This window comes from Anser anser (assembly GCF_964211835.1).
Source record: "Anser anser genome assembly, chromosome: 1".
In the NCBI taxonomy this organism is placed as follows: Eukaryota; Metazoa; Chordata; class Aves; order Anseriformes; family Anatidae; genus Anser; species Anser anser.
The window spans coordinates 35,246,379-35,256,036 of NC_139720.1; positions in this window are offsets into that span (position 1 = coordinate 35,246,379).

Here is a 9,658-nt window from a genome sequence, read left to right on the forward strand (position 1 = left end):
CCAAGCAACCCAAAGTAACCCATGTGCCACCTGCACACCAGCCACCTGCAGAGACCAAGAATGCAAATTGTGCCTAAAAGAGGAAACATCTATTTTCCTCTGGGTTTGGACAACATCAGCATGTTGTTCCAATGCAAAATCAAGCAGATCATTACAGTATTCCATACAACATAGATTATCTATCTTACATCTGATGATGATAAAGATGATAAGGATCATTTGCCAGCAATAGACTAAGATCAATAAGAAAAAAACGTTCTGAAGTTTTCTTTTTGATGTATTCTACAGTCAATGTGAAAAATGTGCATGCTTGAGACTCATATTAAGATTCTTACTCCATTTAGGTATCTAACATACAATTTAAAACTAGTATTTGCTGTACTCTCTTCCAATGATACATTCCTTTTTTTTTTTTTCCTTTTTTTCCCCCCCCACAAACCTCTATTTTTCCCACAACTGTTTTTTATTTACTAGAAAACCTTCAGAACCTAGACAGTTGAGATGTTTTCACAACCAAGGTCAGCAAAGCCCCACCACTCTCCCTTCTTAAAGGTACAGGGGGAGAAAATATGATGAAAAAAATCAGGAGTTGAGATAAGGACAGGGAGATAAATCACCAATTACCATCAGAAAAACAGGCTCAGAATAAGGGAGATTAACCTAAGTTATTGCCAACTAATAATAGACAAGAGCAGTGTGAACTAAAAGCAACCTAAACCCACCTTCCTCCCTATCTGCCTTCTCCCCTTGAGCAGCACAAAGGAATAGGGAATGGGGGCTGCAGTCAGTCCCTAATGCTTCATCTCCACATCTCCTTCATAGTCATTATCTTCCCTTGCTCCAGCGGCAGCACCCCCAGACAGCCTGCTCCTGCGGGAGCTCTCCATGGGCCACATCCACCCGCTCCACCGGGGGCACGAGCTACAGCGTGGAGATCTGCTCCGCCATGGGACCCATGGGCTGCAGGGGGACAGCCTGCTCCACCAGGGGCCTCTCCACAGGCCGCAGGGGAACTGCTGCTCCATGCCTGGAGCACCTCCTGCCCTCCTTCTGCACTGACCTTGGGACCTGCAGGGCTGTTTCTCTCACATTTTCTCACTCTTCTCTCCCAGCTACTGTTGTGCAGTGTTTTTTTTTCCCTTTCATGAGTGTTCTGTCACAGACATGCAAACAGTATCGCTCATTGGCTTAGCTTTGACAGCTGGGTCCATTTTCAAACTGGCTGGAACTGGCTCCTATCTAATATGAGGCACCTTCTGAACTCATGTCACAGAGGCCACCCCTGTAGCTTTTCCTGGTACAAAAATCTTGCCACGTAAACCCAATATAACACTTCTTAAATAAAACATTTTTCCCTAATTTTTCCCATCTCCTACCCCCTAGCCCCTTCCAATCTTGTTTAAAGCCTTAATGTATTGCATAAAGTGTTACCATTTGTAAGTCAAAAATCAAGCTAGCAAGTTTCCTGATATTTTTCACATCACTACCACTCTCTAAAGGTTCAAAAATTGTGCACATTTTCAACTTTTCAATAAGAAACTAATCTATCAATAGTCCATTGGTTAAATAAGCATGTTCAACAGTAAATACTGTTAAAACATAAGAAAAAGAAAAGTGAAAGGTGTTGCGTAAACACTAATATCAGAATCTAAATTTCTTATAATATGACTTATAATAGGCATTCTCAGTTACTTTAAATTAAAATTAAGAAAAATCATAGCATATAATTCCTCAACAGTTCTTGTTAACCACTCTCCAGCCAACAGTGTACTCACTTTATTACTTCTCTGTGTCCTGAAAAATGTTTCAAGGCACACAGTTAATGCGGAGTTCTTTCATTACATTATGAAGTTCACTAAAAATCTAAACCTCCCTATTTCTTCAGTGCTAAGGGACTATGATATTCCTTTCCACTTCTATATTCTCTCACTCACACTTTGCCTCCCCCACCTATTCCCAACCCCAGACTAGTTTGTTTAACCAGCAGGTAAGAAAATTGTTCTCAAAGTAGACCTGAAATAAACTGAGGCAGGTAGCAATCTTTAATAGTCATACTACCATGCAAGTGACATATTTTCTCCATATAATATTTGAAGATATAAGCACAGAATGTTTGTAGATTTAATGCAACTTCATCTCATATCAGAGATTATATTATCTTTCTTAAGAAACAAAAATTCTGCCTGTTAGAGTATTTAAAGTCTTGATGATAGAGGCAATATCTGTTGAGTAATCTCCAAATTATATTTTTACTGGTTTTATCAAAATTATGTGCAGACATCCATAACTTAGTCCCCCAATCCCTAACACTCGCTTTTCATAAATATCTGTTATTGACAGGCACTACTGCCTCTGCCAATTAATATAACTGGAAAAATATGAACACTGGCTCATCTTAATTAAACAATAACTAAGAAATATTCACAAAATTCCACACTCTAAAGGTTCAATTATTTTTACATATTTTAAATTATTATTATTTTCTCCTGACAAATCCGTGATTTCTATCAAAATCCTTATCTGCAGACATTAGTCATATAGACCTTATTTCAGTTTCCATTAAAATCTGTTGGAGAATTTTCACACACCACTAGATTTTTATTTATTTTTTAAAGCATCAAACATTATCATTAATTTATCACCTAACATAGACACTCTGACACACCAGAAAAAAAGAAGACATGACCTTTAAATATAATCTGTTGTTGCTGTTAATGTGGTACAATAAATAATGACAACAATTTAGGCTAACGTATTATGTTACAATCAATTTGGTTATTTTTGTCACCATATAGGGTCTCATTAGGATTCCAAAAAGATCTTAGAGTACCGGGGAGAGCATGAAACCCAGGCATTTTAGATTTTGACGCTATAGAAAAATATAGTTTAAAATACATAATAGGAGATATGATAGAAAAATAACTAGACATATATCCAAACTGAAGAAAGTGAAATACAACCACAAACTGGAGGAGGAGCTAGAATAATCCTTAAAGGAGCTAAGCTGGAAAATGGCAGGAACAGTGAACTATATACATCACTTTGATGTAGCTGTTGCCACTGGTTGTAGTTATTTTCGTTGTTATATATATACATTTAAATACATATAAAAATAAATAAAAGAAAGTCAAAAAGAAGTGAACAAGAACAGAAGAAGAAGTGTACTGAGAACAGAATCTAGATTTAAAATACATTAAAAAAGTTAAAGAAGACAATTTTCACTTGTTATCATTATACCTTATTGAAATCTTTTTACTGCTATTTTAGTCTGTGATGAGAACTGTATTTAAAATAACCAAGCTGCCTTTATCTTTTTTTTAAATATACAGATTTATTTATTTATTTGTTTTAATATTCAGCTGATGCCTGTTTACTGATTAGCTCTTGACAAGAGCACCCAACATTCCTTGTTAACGCTACAGATGATTCAAAATAATAAGAAATAAATGTATCCTGCTGGTTGAGCATCAAAACTCTGTACATTAGAGGACTGTACAGTTTCTACCACTTTGTAGTGTTATGACAAATATTGGGAAATCACAGCAACATGAAATTTTGCAGTCTGAATACAGTGATACTATAAAGAAATTGAATGCGGTTGATCAGTTTATTTACAGAAGTTAGGTTTTCCCTAGTTTTAAGACAATTAAAATCCTCTCAAGTTTCCATTTCATTGCAAAGTGCTGTAATCTGTTATCTAGAGCCCCCCACATGCTATATCATCAGTGACTCTCTGCAATAATTAACTTCAGAAATTTAATTAAAATGTAATTAATTTTATGCTTTGCTTATTTAACAAATCTTTGGTGAAAATAACTTATTATCTGAAGCTTAGATTCTACCATTTTTGTATCAAAAGCTACTGAAGGTTTTATAAACTGTGAACTAGACTGTAATAAACAGGAGACCCATGAATGATCACCATGTCTATGGGATAGAAGAGATAAAACAGGCTGATTGAGTCAGTCATGGAGTTTCCAACAGTGATTGAAAAGTCTTACATCAGAAAATGATTTGCTATAGTATTTGTGCATATCCTGATCTGTACAAAGTTCTGTGTGATCATAATTTTAATGATTCATTTATCTGTTTACTTCCATAGATAAGAGGACTAGTGTCAAATGAAGCCCAGACTGCTGGTTGTCTCTGATTCCACATGAAGTGGAGTTAGCCTTCATGTTCTGGCAAGACTGCAGCAGGAATTACCTCCTGCTGACTTTGACACAGTAAATGTGCAAGTAGTAAGGCTCATGTTGAAGACCTTGAGATATTCCAGATAACTATGTGAATGAAGTCTGAATTCTTCTCAAAACACATCTCAGTTAGACATAGACATAAATGAAGGCAACATCTGTAGATATTATGACTCCGATTCAACCTATGTTCTTGAAGCACCTGAGACTTTCATTACTAGTTCTGTTATCTACAGCCCCATTTCTTGTCCATCAGAACAAGAGGGAATGGCCTTAAGTTGCACAAGAGGAGGTTCAGGTTGGAAATTTGGAGAAATTTCTTCTCAGAAAGAGTAGTTAGACATTGGAATGGGTTGCCTGGGGGTTGTGGCGAAGTCGCTGTTCCTGGGGCTGTTTAAGGAAAGGTTGGATGTGGAACCTAGGGACATGGTTTAATGGGTAATATTGGTGGTGGCTAAAGATTAGGCAAGAGGAGTCCAGGCCAATAACTTTAAAGCATGAGCAAACCAAAAGGTCACTTCTAGTAGATTGTGTGTGGTCTAGGCATCTCTGCAGCATTAAGTTCAACAGACTTGTGATCAAAGCAACAAATTTACTGTCCTGCCCTGACCAGCCCCATTTCATCTACTGCTTTCCTTTTAATGTCTTTTCTTGGTCTTTATCACTGCTCTGTTCTCCTACCAGATAAACTTCCTGCCTCTGTTCGCACTTTCTCCATTGAGAGGTTTATTGGTTATTTAATTGGTATTTGTGGTATGATTGCCCTGTTTCCATCTTAATGATCTCCCTTTTTTACAGTCCTTCACTAAATCTGTTGCTCTCTAAACAGTCTTGGTTCCCTCTGTCATCAACTTGTGCTAATAATACAGTCAAAAGTAAAAGTATAACAGCATCTATCAGTATTTCATTCATGAAAAATAAAATGTATCCCTAGTGTGGAACATCAAATAAATCAGGTTATCCACTTTTTTATTTACCACTAACAGCCAGATACATCTTGCACTTAGGCTGCAGGAGGACACTCCCGGGAGGGTTGCCACCCAGTTGTTTACCTACTATAAGTTTGTGTCAGAGTATTTTTTCCATGGCAACAAATTTGAATCTCACTGAAGGAATACCAGCAAAGTATACTAAGAGCAAAGTGCAGATTGCAAATAGCCAAATATCCTGTTCCAGTTTTTACTGGGATATCCTGAGATTCTTTTTCTGGAGTGGCTGCAACAACTTTAGGATTTCTGGGGAAGAAACAAAACAAAACAAAGCCCATTCCTGGTGTTGTGACTAAGTCTCTCCTTCACGGGTAAAACTGAGAGCAGTAGGAGCTGTGTCTGGTTCCCTCAAATGCAGTTTAGAAGGCAACGTCTGTCAGACTGCTGCCAATATCTTTAATAAATAACATTTAACTTCACTCAAATCAGTTCCAAATGGTACCCTGTTAAAAGGGGACCTCAGGAGCAAGGCCCTAGAAATCCATCAGCAAGCAAAAGAGCTTCAACAACAGTAGAACTGCCATTACTGAAAAGGGGCAAGCAGGGCTGTCAGCCTCCTCTTATTTCATCTCTCAGCTACTCTACCATCTACTCCTGCATCACACGTCCAACAATCTCATTCTCTTACCCAACCTCTTTATCCTTCACAATCATTTTTCTCATCTGTTACCCGTCCAACAAATACATGCTTGTTCAACAGATAATCTTTCAGAAAATACTCTGACTATTGTCTGAATGTTCTGTTTCACTCAATTTTATTTCCCCTAGATAAAGACTCCTTACAAAAGCTGATTGCACCAACCTTTTTACCAACTTTTTTTTTTTTTCTTTCTTTTTTTCCTCAGTTTTCTGCCAAGTTCTGGATTCAAACTAACAGAAGATGAATGTAGGCTGAATGAATTATTATTGCATGGCCAAACTGCTATCAATGGCAAACAATTGAGACCCTTTGTATATTATTCAGTATCATTGTTTAGTTATCCAGATTTATTTATTTATTTATTAAGGATATTGAATTGCAGGAAATTTTTAACCAAATATACACATTTCAGTCACCAGTCTAAATCAGACCTCCAAATTTTAAAAGAACAACTGGTTAGATTGGTTAACTTTTCATTAACTTTTTCAGGAACAAAATCCCTTATAAAGTTGGGGACTTAGAGAAGATACTAAAATCACAGATATCTACTACAAATATTCAGAAATGTTATATTCAGGCTAGTAAAAATGGAACTCAGGAACTTTTTCCTTGTGAAGTTATGATCTAAGTCATAAAGACAGTTTTCACTAAGTGAGAGTATTAGAAATGTAATAAAATATTCCTTTAATCCTTGTTCTACTTATTCCTTCTTTGATTATGCACCCTAAATATTCCTTTTTATCACAGCAATCAGTTGGCATGATTTTTTACTCGACTGATATAGATTCCCAAGTATACTCATACATACTTAAAATTTGATTACACATTTTAGGTTTAGTAGATGACTACCAAAAGTATTTTGTGATTGTATGCTAAAATCAAGTTAGTTATTCACTGAGTTCATTTGAAACACTTAGTCTGAATGTTAGCCCTAGTTTGACTACAATAATCAGCAACGATTTTCATTTAAGTGGTATTTTTACCATATCTGTACATCAAAAAAAATTTAGAAACTATTGGTCATGGTGCATGATGCTTTCAGGAAAGTCCATTGTCAATTTTAAAAAATATTTTAAATGATGTAAGTCAGGCCCTATTTTTCTTTTGTTTGATTTGGCAGGATTTCTTATCATGAAGTCTAAGTTGAAAAGGCACTTAAACACATGCATAAAGTTAAGCCTAACAGTCTGGTTTTTGTCAATGACACTTTTTGAATACTAAAAATAAGGCACATGGTAAAGTGTCTTGTTCAACCAGGGCAATAGTGATTATAGTTACTAGATTACCATAAAAAGATAAGGAATCACCTGTGATTTAAATTTAAAAACTATGTCTGGACAAATACCGGAAGAGCATAATGTAATAAAATAAAATGAAATAAAATAATATAAAATTAAATTAAAAATAAAATAAAAGAGAGAGAGTGTAGATGTAGGCGATCAAATTATTTTCCCATTTTTTGTTCTTTTTTTTTTTTGGCTGCATAAAATGTGGAATAAAGATTACTGAGATAAAATTCAAAATGTTGAAATATAAGTATCCTGAGGATCTAAACATGTATATATTTTTTTTAATGGCCTTTAAAAATATGTTTAAACAGTGCATATTTTAATACTGCTGGAATATACTGCCTGTCTTTTAATACACATACAGATGAAAAAGTGTTGTCTTACTTGTGCTCAATTCAAGCATGTATCTTATTATTTATTTGGATATACTCCATTAATTCTGTGATTTTAAACAGAAATGTACTATGAGAAAAGTATAAGTGAACTGTTTTCATCTTTTTGTCTCACATCATCGTTTCTTCTGGAAAAGTTTATTAAAATATTTCCTAAGCTTTCTGTCTCCTCTCTCAAATTAGCTGGCTCCATTGAATAAGCCTTAACAAAAAGCAACCTTGTGTTTGTCCAAACAGTAAGAGCTTTTACGCAGGATTTATATAGCAAGAAAAGGACAGCAATCTAAAAGCTAAGAAAAAAAAGAAAGAAAAAAAAAAAGCTGAAAGAGAGTTCATTTCAGTTTCTAACATATCTTATATATTTCTTTCCATAGGATATGTAAAAAAAAAAAAAAAAAAAAGAGGTATGTCATTAATTCTTTTTATTTTTTTTTATGTGAAACAATAACATTTTTTTGATCAGCATACCTTAAGGCCAATAAAAATTTAAAGGTATTGTGAAACCTTTCAGCTTCTTGTAACTATGAAATATTGGAATGAAAGTAATAACATTCATCATAGCCAGTGTGTGATTTCTGTAAATCTCAAATACTGGCTAATTCACCTCTTTTAAATGTATAGTATACTACATAACAAGTATCCTTAATTCTTTCCCAGTGATCTACATGTAACCTTTCCCAATCTTTCCTTTCACTCCTTTCCCAATATTGCTCTGAATTTAGATATGGATATTAATGCTTTAGCAAAACATTCTACCTTTTCCACATTAGTGTTGAATTTCTTTCTGTATGGGCCAACTGTTTAAGAGTTAATCTCAGGAGCTATATCTCATCTAGCTGAAGTCTCAATTAGTCTTATGTAGCTATGTCTATATCAGGAAGGAATTCGGTATAGTAGTGAAACAAAGGACTTGGTACTTAGGCCCATATATTTCATATATATATGAAATTTAGAGATTCTTCTTCAGATTAAATTTAGCCTGGAACAAATCCCCATGGCTCATGTCTATGTTACACATATATCTTGAACTTATCCGCAAGATGAGTCATTTGTTTGAACCCCTTGCTCCCAGGAAGTGTAGGAGTGCCTTTGAATGTTCCCAGGGTGGAGGCTTTTTTTAAAAACCTTTCAGAAAAGTGTCAAGCTTGTGTTCAACAAACTGCTCTGCAAGCAGAGCCAAGGCACAGGAAGCAGAACTGAGTAGAGGGCTCATGTCCAAGCCTCACTACAGGTTCACATCAACAAATTCATGTAGATGCAGTCCTTGATCAATTGCAATTGCCTTAAAATGGGATAAATTATGTTCTAGGGATGTCTGTCCAGCTACGTTAAATACTGAGGAAGTGAAAAAAAAAAGGGGGGGGGGGGGGGCAGGGGATTAGTATTAAGATGGTTTAAAGTCAGGTAGGAGGACCTGTGTATAGTAACCATAACTCTACTTAAGCTAATAGAAACTACAAACACCATATTTCCAAATACCTATCAGAACCTGATAATGTCAATGGAAAGAGTCCTAATGACTCAGCCCAACATCAACACTGGAAGGACTTGTATTAAGTTCAGTTTTATTCACTATCGCACAGTGTTTCTTAGCACAGAGCATTATCATTGTACTGCAGTTTCGGAATGGTAGTTTGTTCATTGGATATTTACTTTATCTCCTGCCATAATACATTCATCTTTAATAGCAATAAATGCTGTTCTCTGAAAAGTTAGTATTGAATCCTAACATTTCTAACACACTTGCAATTTCTACACTTTTACTATTTGGTATACCTTTAAAAAATACTGCATTTTATATGATTAAAATGTCCTGCAACGTTTTAGTCTATTGAGAACTAGCTTCTTAATAATATTTAACTTTGCTTTATTGTGTCAGTTGAGAGTTTTTCTCTTTGACTGCCTGTAGTCTAATTAAGCCTTCCTGATACTTTGGTAAATCTTCTAGAGCTGTATCAATTGAGGTTATCATCTCCTTCACTGGAATAGATATGGGCACTAATGAAAATTTTAAACCTCAATTTAAGCCATTAAACTCCTTTTCACTTATTTTAATGGATAATATATGACTATTTTTACAGCTCTAGAAAGATTAATTATAACCAGATTCATTTTCAGATTTTAATCAACTTTTCATAATTTGTTTTCTGGTAGT